Source organism: Dipodomys merriami, unplaced genomic scaffold, assembly GCF_024711535.1.
Source record: "Dipodomys merriami isolate MVZ:Mamm:240054 unplaced genomic scaffold, mDipMer1.0.p SCAF_3, whole genome shotgun sequence".
In the NCBI taxonomy this organism is placed as follows: Eukaryota; Metazoa; Chordata; class Mammalia; order Rodentia; family Heteromyidae; genus Dipodomys; species Dipodomys merriami.
Window position 1 is genome coordinate 91,699,096 of NW_027204492.1, and position 22,919 is coordinate 91,722,014.

General features: G+C 36.6%; 1 non-coding gene across 1 annotated transcript; it reads left to right on the top strand.

Annotated features, from left to right (window-relative positions):
- The first annotated feature begins 229 nt into the window (after positions 1-229).
- LOC138840510 (U6 spliceosomal RNA) lies at positions 230-336 on the top strand. The gene has a single exon (XR_011376088.1). It is a non-coding gene; the product is annotated as a U6 spliceosomal RNA (small nuclear RNA).
- The last annotated feature ends 22,583 nt before the right edge of the window (positions 337-22,919 follow it).

The following is a 22,919-nucleotide window of genomic DNA, read 5'->3' on the forward strand; positions in this document are numbered from 1 at the left end:
TTACTAACTCATAGCAAAAGAAAATGTTTTTTACAACTTAAATGCAAGACATTTTTAGGATAACCACAATGTACAGTCAACCAACAATTATTCACTTAATCCAATCCCTTCCAGCACTTAGTATTGTTAGAGTGTATCACTATTAAAAATAAAATAACACAAAACAACATAGATGGTCTTACAAACATTATGCTAAGTGAAAGAAGTCACTCACCAATGATTAAATATCATGCTTGTTTTGATAGCACATATGCAAAAATTGGAGCAATACAGAGAAGATTAACATGGCCCCTGCATATGGATGACATGTATATTCATGAAGTGTTCCATGTTTTTTCCTCCTCCACTTCTCATGTATTATCACCTTGTAATATTCAGAAAGTACTTGGTTTATGGGCCTGAATAAAGAAATACTTACAGAAAATTATTAGCCCACATACCTATAACATATTAAAAAATGAGATGTAGTTGTAAAGAGTATTTATATTATTGAAAGCAAAGAATGACTTTTATTTTGACATGGCATCCTGAAATAAATTTTCATTCAATATGTCCAATGGTCATATTCCTTATTTAGAAGTAGATGTGATTTCTAAAATGGGGGTGATTGTCTTCCTATGCTGTTGCATTTGATTGAATCTTTTATGTATCTTTAAGAAAATAACCATTTTGCTGTTTCTAATACTGATCTATTTATTTGGCTTAAGATTACAACTGAAGTAGTAAAATGTGTTCATAGTTCAGTTACTTTTAATAAACATATAAATATGACAAAACTATATAAATAAAACACAAAAGAAAACAAAATAAAATGGTTAAATATTGTTTTACTCCATTAATATAAAATTCTAGAAAAGTTAAAACTGTAGGGAATAGTTCCATGGTTACCTGAAGCCAGAGGAAGAGAAATGAGGAAACTTTTTTAAATGATGGAATTGTTTTACATGGAATTAGCAAAATTAATCAAAATATGCACTTAACCTGAATGTGTTCTGTTATTTGTGAATTACACCTCAATAAAATTATTTTACAAAGAATTTTAAAAATCATATTTCATCTAGGTCATAATTTCCCATTTCCCTGACTGTTGGGTCCAAATGGCCAGATGTCCTTCACTTAAGGCCCAGAACAGTGCCTTGATTCATTTACTAACACTGTCCCTTACCCTCTCTCCCAGACCAGATAAATTTACTTATTGGGCTTTGAGCAAATATCCTGGCTAGGCTCCTTCCCTACCTCCAGCTATGACCTTGTTTCCCATTATTTGTCTCATCATTAGTTACTTTCAAATCACCCTCACTAGACAATTCTAGAACTCTTTCTGACTCTATAAATACTTCAGATTGGAAGTGAGGCGTGAGCCTCTGGCTTTGGTTGGAGGCTCCTCCCTTGCAGGTTTTTTTCCCTAATAAACCTTTGCTGGTTTTGAGCCATCTCTTAGTCAATTTTCACTCACCTTTTTCCTTTTTTTTAATATTTAACACTGACTGGTAATGAGAGAGATTATAATAGATGCTATGATGTGCAAATCTTCTTTAATGAACAAGTGCAGACCTTCTTCTAGCCCAGCTGCTGCTAGATTGTCCTATAGCTTCTTCCCTAAACAAATGTCATTGGCCAATTGGAGGCACTCACCTGAAAAAGCCTGAGACATCCCTCAGTCCATAACTGGTTGATGGAAGAATACAAATGTCCAGTCCCTTCTCTCCAGGTGGACTGATCTGTGGTACCATCCCATGGGAACAAACTGAAAACAAAACTGTTCAGCTGCTTCATCTTCTGAATCCTTTTCCCTCATTCCCTTATCATTCTTCCTTAGCACACCACTCTCCCTCAAGAATCTCTGTCTCAGGCTCCTAGGAGACCCAGCCCAGGACAGCGACTATTGGTTTATGTGTGTGTGTGTCTAACAAATGTCTTCTGCCAATTTTCCTAATGGACTCCTGTCCTCTCACTAATTTAGAAGTTCTTCATATGTTTTAGGTACTGAATCTTTTTTTAAAATTTTACTTTATTTTATTGGTACTAAATCTTTGTCAATTCTTTTTGGGGGGGTTCAGTTGTGGAGCTTGAGTGCTGTCCCTCAGCTCTTCAGCTCAAAGCTAGCGCTCTTACCACTTGAGCCACAGCACCACTTCCAGCTTTTTCTGCTTATGTGGTGCTGAGGAATCGAACCCAGGGCCTCATGTATGCAAGGCAAGCAAGCACTCTACCACTGAGCCACCTTCCCAGCCCCAATCTTTGGATGTTTTTTTTTGTTTTCTTATTGTAAAATTAGCATACAGAGAGGTTACAGTTACATGAGTAAGGTAATGAGTACATTTCCTATGGAGCATTGTTACCTCCTCCTTTGTTTTTCCCAGACCATCCCTTCCCTCCCACCTCCCCAACTCCCCCCCCCCACCACAAGTTGTAAAGTTCGTTTTCAACATAGGGTCTTGTACATCTCATTGTTACAATGGGTCAACCTGTATCCCTATTTAGCATTTTGTTATTTCACTTCCCCTCCCCAAATTAGGAAAATGTATAATACAAGGTGCAATGCACTGGAATCAAATACAGTGAAAATGGGTTATACCTTGGGGAAAGAACATACAAAAGAAACAAAATATCACAATAGTACATTTTAGATATGTTAAAAACAATAGGAAGCAAGAAAAAAACAAGTTGTCGGTTTTATGGTGCAAATATCTCCTCCCAATCTTTATATTTAGTGCAGACAAATGTATCCATAATGTTTTCATTTTGTTGTTTTGTTACAATGCTGAGGTTTGAGCTGAGAGCTTCTCACTTACTAGCCTGGTATTCTATCACCTGAACTATTGCTGCAGCAGATAATGCTTTTCTTTTGCTTTGAGACAGGTCTTGCTATGTAGATTAAGGTAAATTTAAACTCTGTCTTTCCAAGTACTGACAGTACAGACATACACCTCCATGCCCAACTTAACAATATTTTTGTGGGAAGAATTTTTATCTTACTTAAGAAGTGTTTCCATGGGCTGGGAAGGTGGCTCAGTGGTAGAGCGCTTGCCTTGCATGCATGAGGCCCTGGGTTCGATTCCTCAGCACCACATAAACAGAAGAAAAAAGCCGGAAGTGGCGCCGTGGCTCCAGTGGTAGACACTAGCCTTGAGCTGAACAGCTGAGGGACAGCGCCCAGGCCCAGAGTTCAGGCCCCATCACCGGACCCCCCCCCCCAAAAAAAAGAAGTGTTTCCATTTCCCCTAGGTCTGACATGATCTTCCACTATATCTCCTGTTAAAGATTTTTAATTCTTTGCTTTTGATATTTTCCTCATTTATCCACCTGGAATTGCATTCTGTATGTTTTGTAGGGTAGGAATCCACTTTCATTTTTTCACATATTTACATAAGTATGCTAATACTCATTTAAGAATCTCTCTTTTTTCACTTGTCCATAAAGCTATCTACAGCATATATCAATGCTCTTTCTTTTTTTTTGAGCATGAAAATAAATCTTTATTTTCAGTTATTACCCACCAATAAAGGTTCACAGCTTTAGCTCTTGACTCAAAGTGAACTAGGAGGCAATTTCACATCCATCAGGTACAACTAATGGACCAACTATTTCAAGTTTAAGTTACCTTCAAGCTATCAATGCTCTTTCTGATGCAATGCCAACCATTGCATTCCTGGGATATTCCAACTTTTTCCTTTCTTATACGTGATGGGTTTTTGCCTATGTGAGACTGGCCTGTAACTTTCTGTTGTAATTTCTTTGTCTGATTTTGATACCTAGCTCATAGAATAACTCAGAGGAATATATCAATAAGTTCTCTAGAACACTTTGCATATGACTATGTATAAAATTAGAATGATCTGTTCATTATGATTCCAATAGAAATTACTTGTGAAAGCATGTATGGTAGTATTTGTAGGAAAATGTTTGCATAATTCATTTTCATTTTTGATTTGTATATGTGAATTATACAACCAAGGGATTTCATTGTGACATTTCTATACATGTTTGTAATGTGCTTTGATCATATTCACCTTTTCCCACCCATCCTAGTTCATTTTCTTGAATAATTATGGTGGGACTGTTCTTTTTTCCAGAAAGAAAACCAGATGTCATTGCTGTGAGCTGTAACAGGACTTAGAGTCTGAGATGTGGAGGAGGAGGGAATAAGTGGTTATTGGGAAACCTGAGGCTGCAGGACTCCACCTGACTGAACTCCAGCCTGAGTCTTTATTTCATTAAGCAATGTGGCCTTCAATATCCTATGAAAACTACAGAATAATTAAGAGAACAATAAGTTTTGTTTTCTTTTCAAAAAATCAACTCACTACTTAGGAGAATACATAGCACCTTGTGGTTTTGGATCAAAGGATCTTCGAACATCTGGGAAGGGGGATAGCAGTCCAGGGGAACAATGTCCCAGAGCAGGGAGAAGACAGAGCTTCAGGATAGCAGCTCTGTTCCTTGGTCTGGCAGCCCTATGATCAATGAGTTCCCAGAGGACTGTGTCAGCTCCTAGGGGAAGCTGCTAGGTGAAGCAACTAAGCCTCACGAGGCTAGAGCCACACCTCCACTTCGGGCTTTTTGCTGGAAATAAGTCTCGTGTATTCGTCTTCCTTCAGCTGGCTTTAAACTTCCATCCTCAGATCTCAACCTTCTGATGAGAAGGGATTATAGGCATGAACCACAAGCAATATAAGGATTATCATACTGGCTGAACACAGTGATTTCCTGTTGCATGTTATTCATCTATTTTTGCCCTCTAGGTCAATGAATATTAATGACCATCACTTCCTTGATGTGGTTGTCAATGCACTTGTGTATCTCCCCAAACGAGGCCTTGCCAATGTCGTTTGGTCCAGCTTCATGCCAGAGTGCTGGTGTGAGAAGCCCCTGGGATGAGACAGGGCTATCCTATTACTCTGGCCAGTCAGTCCCAGTCCAGAGACTGGGTTGGCCTGCTCCCTCGGGCCCCTCCAGAGGACTCTGGCTGCAGGCCATCTGGTTTATTTTTTAGCTTTTTTCAGCCAGTTATATTTTTCTAGAATTTTTTGCATGTTGTTTTTGAAATTAGAAATTGTTAATATTATTCTCATTTTGACTTTTTAAATTCTACTGTATCTGAGATATATCCTTTTCATTCCTAATACTGTTCATTAGTGATTAATCTAGTGAAGATATATATATGGATATATATATATATATATATATATATATATGGAGAAAGAGAGAGAGGGAGAGAGAGAGAGAGGGAGGGAGAGAGAGAGAGAGAGAGAGAGAGAGAGAGAGAGAGAGAGAGAGAGAGAGAGAGAGAGAGAGAGCGCAAGTGCCTGGGGCTTGAACTCAGGGCTCAGGCGCTATCTTTGAGCTTTTGCGTTTAAGGCTAGCACTCTACCAGTTTAACCACAGCTTCACTTCAACTTTTTGGTAGTTAATTGGAGATAAGAGTCTCACAGACTTTCGTGGCCAGACTAGCTTCTAATTGCAATCCTCAGATCTCTGCCTCCTGAGTAGCTAGGATTACAGGAATGAATCACTGTTTTTATTAGTATGCTCTAGTGGCCAAATTTGGCTTTGTTAATCTTTATTCATTCTTCTATTATTACTATTTTTCTATTTACTTGGATTATTATGTTGCTATTTTTCTAATTTCTTAGTTGGTAGTTCTGCTCATTAATTTAAAGCATTTTTCTTTACTAATATAAACATTCTAACATTACAATGATCCCTGCATATATCAATAGTGCTGACTTCTCTAATTCCTCAAAATATGATATTTATGATTGTCATTTAAAATTCCTACTGTGGTTTATTTAATTCATTTGGAAGAGTTTTCAGCTAATGCTAAATATGTGAGGATTTTTTTTAACATTATTGACTTCTAGATCAACCATATTATGATGAATGTTTTACTTGACTTAGAGAAAAATGCGTATTTTTGAAGATTGACTGTAGGGTTGTATAGATGAGCATTAGATTAGGATTGTTAATTGTATTTGTTTAAAGCTTCCATAGCCTAACTTTTATACAATGGGAAATATATAATAAAATCAACCATGGTGATCATCCATTTCTTGTCTTACAGTTCATCATTTTTTGTTATGTATTCTCAGGCTATTTTATTAGATGCCTCCAAGCTTAGGATTTTCATATCTTCCTAGTCAAGTGAGCCTTTTATAACTTTGTGTTGCTGCATTTGTTTGTTGTGATTATTCATATCAATGAGCATTTTCTACATCATGCATTTTTTTATTTCTCCATGATTTGCTTTCACTTTGCTTCTTTATTTTCTTTTAATACTTATTAGGATTGATTGAGTCTATTCAGTTGAAATATTTTACTCATTTTATCTTTCTACTGGTGTGGAATTTATGTACTTTACTTCTCTATTCTTTCCATAGTTTCCCCTGAATTTTTAGTATTGTAGTTATAATTTAACTTGCAAACTGTAATGATAAATAACATCATTTTTCTCTCAAACAATTTAGTGTTCATTAACCCCTTTCTGATTCATGTGCTGCTCTCCATTAATTTAATGATGCTATGATTATTGTTTTAAGACAATTGTTTGGGGACACATGCACATATATGTATATATAATTCTATTCACCATTTTCTGGATATGAGGTAATTTTTATGCATAAAGAATGTCAGTTAGAATTATTTCGTGTAAATCTCTTGTGGGTGAATTTTTTGTTCAAATTTTGCTATAAATGTCTTCATTTTACTTTTGATTGAAAAGGCAGTCTTCTGGTAACAGTTTTCTAAGTTATTTTCATTCTGTAAGTACTGTTTACAGTGCTTGAAATTGAATTCAGGACCTTGCTCTTTAAGTACTCTACCCCTTGAGCCATGTTCCAAACAACAGTTATTTTTCCTGAACTTTTCCAAGACATATTCTAGTGTTTGGGGTTTGTTACTGCTAGAATTCTGTACATTCGAATTGTACTTTGAAGTATGTTGTGCTCCCTGGGTTTATGAATTCATAATTCTCATTAACTCTGAAACATTCATATCCATTATCCTTACATTATTGCTTTTCCTCCAGCCTTTCTAGTTTGTTCTCTGGCACTTTGTTTTGGTGCATATTAAGCTACCTTTCTGCCTAGTTTTTTTTTTTGGGGGGGGGTCCAGTCGTGGGGCCTGAACTCTGGGCCTGGGCTTTGTCCCTCAGCTCTTCAACTCAAGGCTAGCGCTCTACCACTTGAGCCACAGCACCACTTCTGGCTTTTTTCTTTTTCCTTATGTGGTTCTGAGGAATCGAACCCAGGGCCTCATGCATGCAAGGCAGGCTCTCTACCTCTGAGCCACCTTCCCAGCCCCTTGCCTAGTTTTATTTGTATGTTTCCCACCTCTTTTTTTATTAATATATATTTTCATTGTAAAGATACTGTACAGAGGGGTTACAGTTATATGAGCAAGGTAATGAGTCCATTTCCTATCGAGCATTGTTACTCCCTCCTTTATTTTTCCCCTACCATCCCTTTCCTCTCCCCAACTTTTCCCTCCCTTCCCTGCCCCCCCTGCAAAGTTGTAAAGTTCATTTTCAACATACTGTCTTGTATATCTCATTGTTACAATGGGTCATCCTGTATCCTTATTTCACCATTTTGTTATTTCCTTTCCCTTCCCCAAATTAGAACAATGTATATACAAGATGTAGGACATGGGAATCAAATACAATGACCACAGGGGTTGTACCATGGGGGAAGAACCTACAAAGAAACAAAAAAAAAATCACATAGTACATTGTAAGTACATTAAAAAGAACAACAAGAAAGATAAAATCTCTTGCGTTCCTATCTTGGGGTTCATTTCACTTAGCATCAGGTTATATGGTCATATGTACATAGCTTTTGACTGCTTCTGCTTGTCCTAGACATATAGTTGTTATTGCAGATAAGGGAAACCATAAAACCTACGTTTCTTTGAGTCTGGCTTACTCCATCTCTTTTTCCTTCTATAGTGTGCTTACTAATTTTCTCTTAAGCTTTGTTTGCTATGATGTTTGATAATCCATTACAGTTTTCATTTCAACAATTATAGTTTTTTCATAGGATTTAATTTTTTGTCATTCCTGATGGTGTCTTGTGAAATGCCTAGATTTCTTTTTTTAATTTTAATTTTATTGTAAAGGTGATATACAAAGAGGTTACAATTACATAAGTCAGGTAATGAGCACATTTCCTTTAGAACAGTGTCACCCCCTCTCTTGTTCTCTTCCAGTTTTTCCCTTCCCACCACCCCTCCCTACCTCCAATTTGTAAAGTTCATTTCCGATATAGTGTCTAGTGAATATCACTGCTGAATTGGTTCATCTTTTGTCCCACCATTTCTGTGTTTTCCCTTCCTTTCTCCAAGTCACATAGACTTATGTACAAGATAAAGAGTACAGAAATCAAACACAGTTTAAAGGAATAAACCAAAGAAAAGAAAAGAAAAAAAGAACCACAAACAGTGCAATAAAAAACCTCTTGTTTCCACTTCTTAGAGTTCATTTTGATACGGATCACTATATATGGTCATATGCACATAATTATTGAGCCCTTGCAATCCTCTCTTAAGAATATCCTCCTTCAATATCACCATGTGAATGTTTAGACTGCTCTTTAATTAATCATGTCCAAGAGTATGTATTCACCTTTTGGTTTACTTGCATATTTATAGTCATATTCTAATTATTAAATGAGGGAAAAGCAGGCACTGGTGGCTCACACCTGTAATCCTAGCTACAAGCTGAGATCTGAGGATCATGGTTCAAAGCCAGCCCAGTCAGGAAAGTCCATGAAACTCTTATCTCCAGTAAAAAACCACCAGAAAACTGGAAGTGGCACTGTAGCTCAAGTGGTAGAGTGCTCGTCTTGAGCTGAAGAGCTGAGGGACAGAGCTCAGACCCTGAGTTCAAGCCTCATGACGGACAAAAGAATTAAAAAATAAAAATGAGGGAAATGTTTCTTTGGGTCTGGCCTACTTTGCTTATTATAATTTTTTCCAAGTCTTTCCATTTCCTTACAAATGGGGTAATGTCATTTTTTTTCTGATGGGAGCATAGAATTCCATTGTGTGTGAGTGTGTGTGTGTGTGTGTGTGTGTGTGTGTGTGTGTGTGTGTGTGTGTGTGTGTGTGTGCATATATATACATTTGCTTGATCCATTCACCACTGAGGAGCATCTGTATTAATTCCACATCTTAGCTATGGTAAACAATGCTACAATAAACATGGTTGGACTGGTGGCTTTAGTGCGGCCCGGTTTGTGGTAATTTGGGTAAATGTCCAGGAGTGGGATTGCTGGGTCATTGGGAAGCTCTGTTTATTCTTTGGAGGAACCTCCATAATGCTTTCCAGAATATGCCTAGATTTCTTGTTTTATTTACTTATTGATACATTTCATAACACTTGTTCTATGTATTTAAATATCTTGTTATTTTAATATCTATGACTTTGGAGGGACCAAATCTGGTACTTGTTTCTATTGACTTTGATTCATTGTGAATTTGCATACCACGTGTTTCATAATTTTTACACTGAGCTCATTGTTTCAATTTAATCAGTGGGAGTTTTTTTAATACATCTGGGAGTTTTACCTAGAGAATGTCTGCTTTTGCTTCACCCAGGAACTGAATAACTTTTAAGTTTTGACTCAGTGCAGAGTCTTTGGATCATCTTCTCTACCTCATTACCCCAAGCCATGGTACCCACAAATTAATACTACTATTGCCATAACTCTCAGGGAAAATGTACTTCTTTTTTGGATTGAATACATTTGATAGGCAAAGTTTTAAATCCTAATTGTGATTCAGGTATGAGAGTCTTATTCACAAGGAATGAATCCAACCTGAAATAGTAAAATCAATTTGATTTTTCCAAGAAAATCTACTTCTTACTGCATCTACTTAACTGGTTCCAGCTCTTTGCTACACCAGCTCCAACTCATGGTATATGAGTGGTCTCCAAAGGCATCCATTCCTTCTGCTAATACTGTTTCAGTATGTCTGGGCGGAAAAGGGGAATGGTGCGTATAAAAGATGGTGACCTTTTTTAAAGTGTATTTTATGTATAATAAAGTTCTGAAATACCAGGATTCTTCAAAGCTCTTTTACGTAATGCCAAAAGTGGACATTCAAGTGATTAATCTTTTTTAAGTAATCTTATTCACATCAATAAATTCAATTTACCAAACATTTATTGAATGCATGCCATAAAACAAGAAATCAGCTAAGACCTAGAGCTATAAAAATTAAATTAATTACAGGTAAACTAGTCTGTTAGTATCCCTCACTCAAATATATTCTTTTCCTACTCCTTTTTTTTTTTACCATATTTTAATTTATTAACCTATTTGATAACTACTATTGGCAGTGAAAATCATATCTAAAGTCAAATGCCTTATTTTTCCTAAACTGATACTGCTATTCTTTCCCTCACAGAAAATTAAACCCTCAAAGAATGGAGTAAAAATTGTAAACATTGCTGAAAAGAATTGACTCCTTCCTCTTCTTCCCTCCATACATCAAATTAGTCCCTACAAATCATGCATTAATATTTCTCTACTGACATCTCTCCCATATGTCTCTTCTTCTGCATTCCCAAAAATTCTTATGGACACATACTTGGATGTTCAAAATTGTATTGTCTTGCCTCTTCTTGTCTTTCTTTTCTAGTAAATGCTACATATTGTTGCATACCACTTCCTTAGGCACAATCCCAACCATATTACTCTTATCTATAAAATTCTTCAATTAATTTTCATTACTTACTTAAATATTTCTCAAAGTTTAGAAATGTATAGATATGCTGTTTTTAACACAGTATCCTGTTATAGACAAAGCTTGTCTCAAATATGTGATATAATCCAAGTTGGCCTTGAACTCATAATCATTACAAGGATTGTAGATATGCATCAACATGCCCAGTTTAATATATGGATATACCTTTAAATGAAAAAGTATTAAATTATTAAATCAATTATTTATGTAAATATAGGTAAAAAGGTAACATAAACTTATGTTTAAAATATCTCATACAACCATAAACTAAAATAACTTTATAAATTAAATAAAAATAAAGCTACCAAATTAATAAAAGTCAGATTAAAATAATAATTTAATATGGCAGATAGTAATTTGCTTTAACAAAATTATCTTTAAAAATATAAGCACAGCACTGAATAGTATAGCACAGGATTGGTGGTAATGGCTGTTGGGTTTGGCTCACCACTATCACAATGCACCTGTGATAACTACATCCTCCCACTTCTTTACTCAAAGCCCTGGCACATATTCATTGTACACTGATGATATCATTTGGTTTCAACTAGGGCAAAGACATCAGTATCATTTACTTTTTCCAACTGACTTTAATTGCCAAGGTAATGCTAATAAACCAGTACCATGGTATGATTCGGTACCATCAGTGGTATGATTTGGTATCATCTACTCACATTAGTGAATGTAGGCTCTGAATTCTTATGTCTGCTTTCAATTTAAATATGAATGTCAATGTCATTCAGGATACATTTGATTTTTTAGATTGTCTTTAGATTTAAAAAGCATTAATTTTTTTATTCCTACAGACCTTATTTTGTCCATAAATGCATCACTTTGGAACAAAATTTTAAAGGACATGTCATTGTTTTCTATGGTCTTTTTCCATCCTGTCACTCAGCAATGTCCTAGAGGGATGCTTTTCTAGAGTAGATAAAGCAAAGCTACAATTGACACAAAATCCTTTGCTGTTGCTAAAAAAAATATTCTTAAAGAAAAGATATGGATTGAGTTAGAGATTGGGAAGACTGAAGTTTAAGGCTAGCCTGGGCAAAAGTTTAGTCTCATTTCAACAAGCATGGTAAGTCATATCTGTCATCCTAGCTACATGGAAGGTGGTAGACAAAAAGACATCAATCCAGGCTGGCCTGGGGAAAATCCACAACACCCTACCTGAAAAATAACTAAAGCAAAATGGGTTGGGGGTATGGCTCAGGTGAAAGAACACTGTCTAACAAGTATGAGGGCCTGAGTTCAAGAACTCCAGAACTGCCACAAAAAGAATAGAGATGATATGAATCTTGTTGAGTATGCCCATAGATTCTACTTTAAGAAATATTGGAAATAAAACGTGCAGAGACACTGGCTTTAAAAGCTTTGGATAATCTATCTCAGCCCCCATTTCCAAAATTTTCCCTCATCACTACTCCAAACAGTCCCTATACTTCCTAATCATTTATTCATCAAATTGTTTCTCCCTAGATTTTCTTCTCTTCCTCCTCATCTATTCTAGCTATGTATGCTCAAGTGTTCAATATTTGTTTAATCACTTCTGTGGAATGACCAGTGAACTTTATATGTCTTGAATGAAACATAATGTATCCCTTCCTTCTACTTCTACTTTTTCTGTCTGCATCTTCCTGAAACATCTCAGATTCTTTCCCTGAAAGTTTGAAAGGTTCTTCTACATCCTTGTATCCCTGCCAGTGTCTAAAACAATGTGTTTATATGAAATGCTCAATAAACAGTCATTGAATAAATGAGTTTATTTAATTTTCATTAATATGAATTTAATAGCAGTAATATTAAGATTGGTGAACATGACAAATCCAGACTATGCAGCTTTCTTTGTAATGCAGCTGCAAAAACTGCTGTCCTACAATGACTGATTATGTTTTGGAACAGTTGTAAAACATTAGCTATGGAAAATGCCACAGAGGCATAACTAATTTATCTGGTACTTAGTTAAAATTCCACACGGCATGAGGCAAGAGAAGAATTACTCTAAAAGCTCATTCTTATGAATGATTTAATTAGCCCTCTCTACCTATAGAACAAAATTAATTTAAAGATGAATATTCTTAGGAAAGTTTTTCAAATGTAAACTTATTTGCAAAAAGTAGAAGTACTTGTTACTAAATTGCAGACAGAGATCCAAAAGTAATGCAAAACAGTTCTCTTCAGCATCAAGATCATTGTCTGCCAGCCACTTTTTGGTGGTACAGGAAGGCTGGGCAAAACAAAACTAGGGGACAAAAGGTGCATTGGAGTCAAAAGTCCTCACTTTTCACCCTGTCTTGTAACAAGGCCTCAGACTGCTCTATAGTCCATTTCTTCTAGGCCCTAGTTCTTGCTGTGTTGATCTTAGTTAATGGTCAGCCTGCTCACTTGTTGATAGCTTCACAAGAGGTGGAGCAGGAGCTTTGTGCCATATTTACTGATACATTTCACCAAAGTCAGCGTACACTCTTCTGACCAGTGTTCACCCTTCTAGTCACAGGAGACCTATGTGTCAAACTTCCTGGATTCTTCAGTGAGTTGATATTGACATGGAAGGGTAGTTCTAAACACTCATCCTGTGGCAACATACTGGAGAATAATCTGGAGACAGGGGAAGAACAATGAATATACTCAAAGAACCAGGACATGATAAGGTAGAGAGCATCAATACATTTTGCAAACCATTGCATTCTCTAGTGGCTGGGATAAAAATGGACATTGAGGAGTGATGAAAGAAAAGACCTCTGAATATCATCATCAGATTTTTGTCTTAGAAAAGTCATTATGGGAGAGGGAAGCAGGAAGACCAGTTAAGAAGAGATTACTATCATACAGATGGGAAATAGTGTGTGTGTGTGGGGGGGGGGGGGGAACCTGGAACAGCAATCATGGAGACAAAAGTGAATGGTTTTGAGAAATTTATCAAGACATAATTGAAGAATGAATCAATGAATCACTGTTTTGGTGACAAGAGAGATTATTACAAGAGGCTGGGAGTATTCAATGCCCAGGTAAAACCAGACATCATTCTGGTGAACCAAACAAAGTATGTTAGGAACACAATGGGTTCTGGAGATTCCGTGGAAATAATTTCCCTCTATTAGTCAAATCTAATGGTGCTCCAAATTGAATCAAGTTCTTGACCTGAGTGATGGATCCAGGACAAAAATTCCTAACAGACCCAGTCCATTGCCAACACTCAATTTCATTACTTGCACACTTCCATTTCTGGTTCTTGATATTAATCCAATCCAGATCTGTGATATAGAGATCTTGCCTATATTTCTGATACAGTAATTATCTTGATCCTTCCTCTATCTCAGCCTGTGGTACAAAGATGCTGATCTGTTTAAATTAACTGCAGCTCGCACTGGAGCTTGAAAGAAGTCAGCTCTTTCCATCATCCATAGGCTATAAGAGAAGAGTATGTTAGGAAGGAGAAACTGGGAGTGAGTCTTCCTTTTATGTTTTTACTTTTTAAAAAACATTTTATAGCCTGTCTTTGAGTACTTACATAGTTTATAATTTATATTAGTCATTGGACTACATATGTTTTTTCTCCTACTATATTATAAATATCTTGGAATTGAAAACCCTGCTTTCTTAATCTTTCATTTATTCATTCAACAAATATTTGAATGATTGACTAAACAAAGGAATGAACATCTCTGAACTCTCCCATGCCTCATATATAACATCATCCTCCCTCAGCAAATCTTCCCAGAACTATTAAAGAGTTTACTTTATCAGCCTGAGAAAGAGAGGGGGGAGGGGGGAGAGAGGGAGAGAAGGAAATGTTGCCATTTGCACATGGATGAGTCTGGAGGATGTTATGCTCAGTGAAATAAACCAGGCACAGAAAGGCAAATATTACAAGATCTTACATGTATGTGGAACTTTGTTTAAAGTTGGACTCATAAACACAGAATAAAATGATGTTTACCAGGGATCAAGTGGTGGAAGAAAAAGGCTAATGTTGGTCAAAGGGAACAAACTTTCATTTATAAAATAAGGAGGTTTTGGAGACCTGATGTACAACATGGACATTGTAGTTAATAATCATGTATTATATACCTGCAAATTGCTAAATAGAGTAGATATTAAGCATTCTCATCACATACATAAAGATTTTTTAAGTAACTGTGTAAAGTGAGGATTATTTAGTTTGACTGTGATAATCATGTCAAAGGTATATCTAAATATCAACATCAACATGATATTGAATATATACATTTTATTTGGCAAGTTTACCTGAATAAAAAGCTGGAGAAAGTTAAAAGAGACCAAATTTGATGTTCATGACTTCCATCTCCTTCCTCCAGATTAGTAAAAAAAAATACAAATAGCCAAAATAAAGAATTAAAGGAGTAAAAAATGTAGAAGAGGTTTAGATTCAATTGATCTACCTTTCTTTCTCATTACTTTTTCCAGTTTTGAAAAGCAATTCCTTTGAACTACTGGTAAAATTTTGAAGATTTCAAGATTTTCATTCATCAGTTTGAGGCAAATGTCTTTTTTTGCTCCATCAAGTCTTTTCTCCGGAAATATATTTACAACTTGTACCTTCTTTTCCTTCCCATAAACATAAGAGTAAGTAAAAATAATTTCCAAAATGATGATCTATAACAGTTTGCCAATATGTGGCACATGTTTGAAGCACTGTCATAATGGAATTTTTAAGTAATTAAAATTATTTCACGACTAATTAACAACAGTTTAAAACCCCATAAAACATTCCAACTTAAGCATTTCTATTCATCCTCCATCTGCAAAATATTAAGTAGAACAGTACAAAAATAGGAGAGGGAAAACCATTTCCAATTATGTACCCATTTCTTATTTAGGGTAATAGCTTAATTCAAGTTACTTCTCTTGATTAATAGTATTTAATATAAAAAGGACAATAAACATTTTTTGTCAGTGCAGAAAATAATCAGTTTATTCTTTTCTCTTAAAAGAATAAAATGGAACTATTGTGGCTTTGGTTTATCTAAATAAAAGCCAATAATAGTTAGAGCAAACATCTGTCTGAATAAAGGCAGAAAATTCCCAAGGACATATTTAAATATTCCTAAGCATTACTTCATAATGGGCACACCCATATATGTGTCTTGCAGTCCAGATGGAATGATGCAATTTCCCAACCTCTTCTGGCACTTATTTGAATATTTGGCTGTCCAGATAAAAACTTTATCCAACAACTATGAATGATGTTTCAAAAAAAATAAGTGGTTCAGATCATCTCTTAAAAGTAACAAGCAGGGGGCTGGGAAGGTGGCTCAGTGGTAGAGCGCTTGCCTTGCATGCATGAGGCTCTGGGTTCAATTCCTCAGCACCACATAAGCAAAAAGAAAAAAGCCAGAAGTGGCACTGTGGCTCAAGTGGTAGAGCACTACCTTTGAGCTGAAGAGCTGAGGGACAGCTCTCAGGTCCAGAGTTCAGGCCCCCCCCCAAAAAAAGTAACAAGCAACAAAGGAGGAGGCAACAATACTTATCAAGTATTGTACTCATTATCTTGCTCGTGTAATTGTAACCCCTTTGTCGGTATCTTCACAAGATCTTTTAACTTATTAATAAACTTATTAATGAATTAAACTTATTAATAAAAAAGTAGCAAGCAAATTTTTCATGCTCAACAGACTTTACTACACTGTTTCTGTTTGATTGGGCTTCTTTCCTGTACAAGTCACTGAGCTACATGCTGCCAGCATACAAAGCAAAAAAAAAAAAAATCTTGTCCAAGGTAAAATATCTTGGTGGGGGGGGGCAGAATTTATTTATGAATAACTATGTGGTAATAGTGAGGAATTACACTACAGAAGAGCCAAATTATTCAAAGAAGTGTTTTAAACAAATGTCATGATGGTAAACAGAACAAATAACCTGGGGAGATAACAGAAAAATTTCTGAAGAAAGTAGTATTGATATAGAATGTGAAATTGGCATCTGTTGTTGTTAGAGTTCTTGATTATAGCCATTCTAACAGGGGTGAGGTGGTATCTCAATGTTGTTTTGATTTGCATTTCTTTTATGGCTAGGGAGATTGAGCATTTTTTCATGTGTCTATTGGCCATCCTTCCTTCCTCTTCAGAGAAGTTTCTCTTCAAGTCTTTAGCCCACTTATTTATTCGGCAGTTGTTTCTTTGAGGACTTGTTGTTGGAGGATTTAATTTTTTGAGTTCCAAGTATATTTTAGATAGAAGACCCTTGTCCATTGTATGGCTAGTGAAGATCTTCTCCCAAACCATGGGCTTTCTATTGATCTTGCTAGCTATGTCCTTTGCCATGAAGAAGCTCTGCAATTTCATGCAATCCCATTTGTCCAACCTTTCTTTGATTTGTTGTGTTTCTGGGTCTCTATTAACAGGGGATGTGGACAGAAGGGAACCTTATGTATTGTTGGTGGGAGTGTAAACTTGTTCAACCACTTTGGAAAATAGTATGGAGGTCCCTCAAAAAACTCCACATAGAGCTCCCGTATGACCCAGCAATCCCACTTTGGGGCATTTACCCAAATTATCACAAACAAGACCATACTAAAGCTACCAGCACAACTATGCTTATTGCACTATAGCTAAGATATGGAACCAACCCAGATGCCCCTCAGTAGATGAATGGTTCAAGAAAATGTGGTATATATACACAATGGAATTTATGCCTCCATCAGAAAGAATGACATTGTCCCATTTGTTAGGAAATGGAAAGGCTTGAAAAAAATTATACTAAGTGAAGTAAGCCAGGCCCAAAGAAACATAGGTCCCATGGTTTCCCTTATTTTCAATAACTAGTATATGTCTGAGAGAAGAAGAAAAGGTTAGATAAGTTGATGTTAGGTGAAATGAACCCCAACATAAGTATTCAAATGTTTGTTCGTCCTTATGATTGTTTGTAACATATTTATAAGATGATTTCTTCGTTGCTTTGTTTTTAACCCCTGCTTTCATTGTATTTGATGTTGGTATAATTTGTAGAGGGGAAGGGCAAAAACAAATCATTTAAACAGGGATACAGGTGGACCCATTGCAACAATGAGATGTACAAGTCGTTATGTTGAAAAACGAACTTTACAACTTTGGCAGGGGGGAGGTGTAGGGGGTGGGGTGGGAGATGGGAAGAGATGGGAAGGGAAAAAAAGGAGGAGGCAACAATGTTTGATAAGAAATGTACTCATTACCTTGCCAATGTAATTGTAACCCCTCTGTACAGTATTTTCACAATAAAAAAAAGAATGTGAAATTGGCTAGGATTTCAAGCAGTAATATGAGGGACAAAGATTTTTAAAACTAGGACACACAGTATAAATGTGCTACAAATGATCTTTTGCAATATTGTTTATGTTATGTTGTAAACAATGGTGGCATGACATCACCTCCCCATGGAACTCATTGTTCCCTATTTGCTCCCCCCAGATTCAGAAGCCCTGAGTTGGCCTCATCAGCCATCAAGTGCAATGCTCCATATTAGAAGTCCTGGGCAGGGTCAATTCCAATTACCCACATTAACAAAACCCATGTGGCACATGCCTATGTCCCTAGTAAACTTTCCTGACATTGCCTCCCAAATAAAATTCTTCACACAGACCTACTCGAAAGATCTGTTTTGGGGACTCCAAATTAAAACACTCAACCAAGTAAGGATGTTATTGTTGGCTAGCAGAATGATCTGTTGTTTCACAGGTCACTGGAATAGAACACCATTTCTCCCAAACAGCAATTAGCGGGACATGGATGACCACTCGTTTCCCCGTTTTGGAGATTTATGATACACATTGGGATAAGAATGGCAATTGAAAAGTGCATCAGCAAAACTGAAATCTATTTAACATTGTTTTAAGAGTTATACAAACCTTGATTCCCTTATTAACCTCCTTCATAAACCCAGTTGGGAAAATACTAGAAATGTAACTGCACATCATTAACTTCAATGAAATTTTATTCTTCTTTCATAGAGACCCAGAGCCAAATTAAAGCATATTCACTATTATCATAATATTCAGTGTTTTAAAAGCCAATATTTCAAATTGTCCAAGTATCTTTTAGCATGTTTTGTTAATGATGACAGATTGTTTTTTTGAATGTGTTAACCTAAACAACATTCAATACCATTCAGACTCAGCTCCTATTATTTTCTATGCACCAATGGCCTTGACCTAGGGTTTTTTGGGGGACGGACAGGGCGGGGGTAAAGCACCATCTAAATTCAGGGGTAGAAAGAAGGTTTTAAAAAGGCTTCTGGGAAGATGTCAGTGGAAAATGTATCCATGCTGCCTAATGTTTCACCATGTCATTTAGAATACCTTTTACCTCTCCAGCGCAAGGTTAGCCAAAGGACCCAAAAGGCAGGTGGGGACAGAAGAATAGGAGGAAGGCCCAGTCAGCCACCTGAGAGTCCTAAAAAAGGAGCTGCCACAGTGTTGCTTCCCTCCAGACAGAGCTACAGTTCAATAAATTCCTGCAGCAGGAAGTCCATGAATGATGAGTGTTTGTCTGGTTCTTAATATTATGATGTTAGCTGTGGGCTAACAATGTCTTTATTGTATTGAGGTACTTTCCTTCTACCCCTACATTCTGTTCTGGTTAAACAGTTATAAACAATATTTGGTCATGAAGAAAAGTCTGGAAAAATAAACACTGGTTTCCTCAAATTGATTATTAGGAGTGTCAGTTGGAGGCTGAATTGACAATAAAAAATTAAGAAATACTATTTTTTTCAGTTATCCATTACTTAGATCATTTCTCATTTACATAAAAGTACAAATGTGAATATGCATGCATCAGCAAAAAATGTTAACTTCCAAAACATTTAATGGTAAGGAGCGAGAATCTTGGGGCAATGAGATTTCCTTCTTCCACACATTTTTCTAAATTGTCTACATTTTTGTCAAAGTACAAATAAAAATAACACAGCTAGGTTTGCTGTTAAAGACAATAAATAAAAGCCAAGGTAGAACCAGGCATGGGTGGTTCATGCTCTGTAATCCTAGCTACCAAGGAAACTGTGATCTGAGGATTAGAGTTCAAAGCCACCCTGAGCAGGAAACTCTGTGAGATGCTTATCTCTGATTAACCACCAAAAACCCCAAATTGAGCTGTGGCTCAAGTGGTAGAGTTCTAGCCTTGAGCAAAACAGCTCAGAGACAGGGCCCAGGCTCTGAGTTCAAGCCTCAGTACTGGCACAAAAAAATTAAGGTATAAAGTTGAAAAAAGAGAATGAAAGAAAACAAAGTAGAATTAGAAATCAGACGACAGAGCATCCCCAGAAAGATAATGGGAAGATTTTTCTCTGTCTTGTCCTGGGATTGGGACTTGTTCCCATGGCGCCAGTGTCAGGAGGTTCTCAGATCATTACTTTTTTAAATTGTTTCTTAAATGATGATCATCCATATCTGAACCAGAAATGGCAGGCATTCACCCATGTATAATTAGCTTGAGTTCCTCTGAGAAACCAGTAGAGAGCCCAAGGCAGAGATTTTCCTAGTAGGCCTCTTTTCTTTGTCAGCTTTCCTGTGATTCTGGTTGGTGTGGGTCAAGGTAACTGTTTCTTTAGGTTTGGTTATCCAAGATGACTTCATGGTCCATTATACCTAGGTACTAGATTGCAGTATACAGTTCATCAGCTTCTCTCTATTCTGTGTGAGTAAAAACACCTCTGCCCTAGCCACCACCCACCCAAGCTATAAAACCAGTTTTAGGCTGCCACAATGATTCATATCCTTGAGTTGTTAACAGAAGCCTTCTTTTCCCAGACTGATATGTCTTTTCTTAAGGGTGACACCTTTCATTTTCCACCCACACACCACACATAAAAGTTCTTTAATCATCTCCAGTTCTATTTACTCTCATTTGCAGTCCCTGAGCACAAAGGGAAGTAGTGTGTTGTCACTTTTTCTTTGCCTGATAACCACACCCCTTTTCTCTCTCCTAATTGCTATTTCCAAGTCTTTCCTAAGCCACTGAAATCTTGGCAGATTAACATTGTCTCTGAAGTCTGCCCATCTCTCCCACTGTATTTTATTCAGGTCAAAGATTTTTACACCCATATATTCACTGCACTGGTAAATCTGGCTCTACTTTGCTCAGTAGCATTGGTTGTTAGAAAAATGCAAATTAAAGCCACAATAAGATACCATTGTACATCTTAATGGCTAAAATGAAAAATATTGACGATATCAAATGCTGATGAGGTGGCAGAGCAACTGGAACTCCCTTGTGTTGTTGAGAAGAAAGCGAAATTCTGTTATAGAAAGCAACTTGGCAGTTTCTTATAAACATTCACTTACTAAACAAACGACATGCATGCATACACATATACATGCATACATACATACACAATATTCTCAGATATTTATTTAAAAGAAATGAAAACTTATGCTCATATAGAAATGATATACAAATACTTGTCCATAAGTACCCAAAACTAGAGACAACCCAAGTGTCTTTCAGTTGATGAAATAAAGAACAAATGATGGCATATTTATAAAGTGGGATTTCATCCAGCAGTAAAATGAAATGAACTTTTGATTCGTACAGCATGGATGATGTGTGCATGTATTTTCCTTAGCAAAAGAAGCCAGACACAAAAGATTACAAACTCTACGATTCTATTTATGTGAAATTCTGGAAAAGATGAAAGTATATGGACAATGATTACCAGTGGTTGGGGTTGGGAGTGATGAGGGAATAAAGTGACCACAAAAAGACAGCATGAGCCATTTTTTTAAATAATGGAATCATTTTATATCATTACTGTAGTGGTAGATAGATGAATATATGAATTTGTCCAAATATGCCTGGCCCAAGCCACTATTAACTGTGCCCTCAACTCCCACAGTGGTCTCTTAAGTGGTCTCTTACCTCCACTCTTGCCCCATTATGATCTACATGGTAGCCAGAGTAATACTGGGAAATGTCACTAGTAAATGTTATACTATGCTTGATGGAACTAAAATCAAATCCAGTGTCCTTATCATGGCCCCTAAGGCTCTACGTGACCTGGCTCCTTGCCAGCCCTTCTGACTACATCATCTCACCTAACACCTGACCCCACTCCCACCACCATTCTGTATTCCAGCTATAATTGCCTCCCTCCTTGCTTATCCAAAAACAGGCCAAGGACATTCAAACTTTAAAGACTTTACTCTTGTTGCTTTCTTTCACTGGAATGTTCTATGCAAAATAAATACCTGCATAGCTTGTTTCTCTGCTTAAAACTCTCAATGGTTTTTTAAAAAATTTTCAGTTCCTCAATATGGTACTTCAGTCCTTTAGTAATAGGGAACACATTCATCTCTACATCCTTATCTGTCATACATTGTGATTTTGCCCCAAATAGAGCAAACTGTTTTTTAATTCTATCCATGCCCCCATTTTCAACTGCTTTCATCAGAGCTACTTCAGGTGACTTCTACAGATACTAGAGTTCAGGAAGCACTGGCCCAGCATGTAGTGATTCTTATTGGATGTGATTTGTTGTCTCCCTTCTGGCTGGATTAGAAACCCCACGAAGATTTTATTTTTGCCAGTCTTGGGGCTTGAACTTGACCTAAACACTGTCTGTGAGCTTTTGGGCTCAAAACTGGCACTTTACCACTTGAGCCATAGCTCCACTTCTGGCTCATTTGTTATGTTTAATTAGAGATACGCATCTCATAGACCTTCCTTCCTGAGCTAGCTTTGAACCTCATTCTTCAGATCTCAACTTCCTGAGTAACTAGGATTACAGGTGTGAGTTACCAGTACCTGGCTCCCTCAAAGATTTTCATCCATGCTCATAGACTGAAAAAATTATCTCACTCCTTGATAAAATTTGATAAATGTTCAAGGAAAGAATAGTGAATGTATATGTGCAGCACATCTTCTCTCTACTTCCATGTTTTTGCCCTCCATTTACTGCATCCCAACTAGAAAATGGAATGACACTAAAGTACACTTGTATCTGGCTTATGCTTGTCTTGTGTTGTTGAAACCAACAACATTGTTGTTGGTTTTCTTTTTTCCCCACTGTCTCCCTAACCTGTTGCAAATTTACTCAGGTTACTATTTATTTAGCTAGATCTTTACTCACAGGACTTAGTCACTGAAAGCTAAGTTTGAGGTCTATATTGATGAAGTGCCCAGCCTTAGTGCAAAGGTTTAAGGATTGTGAAGATTTTATCCTAAATCATTCAGACTAGATCT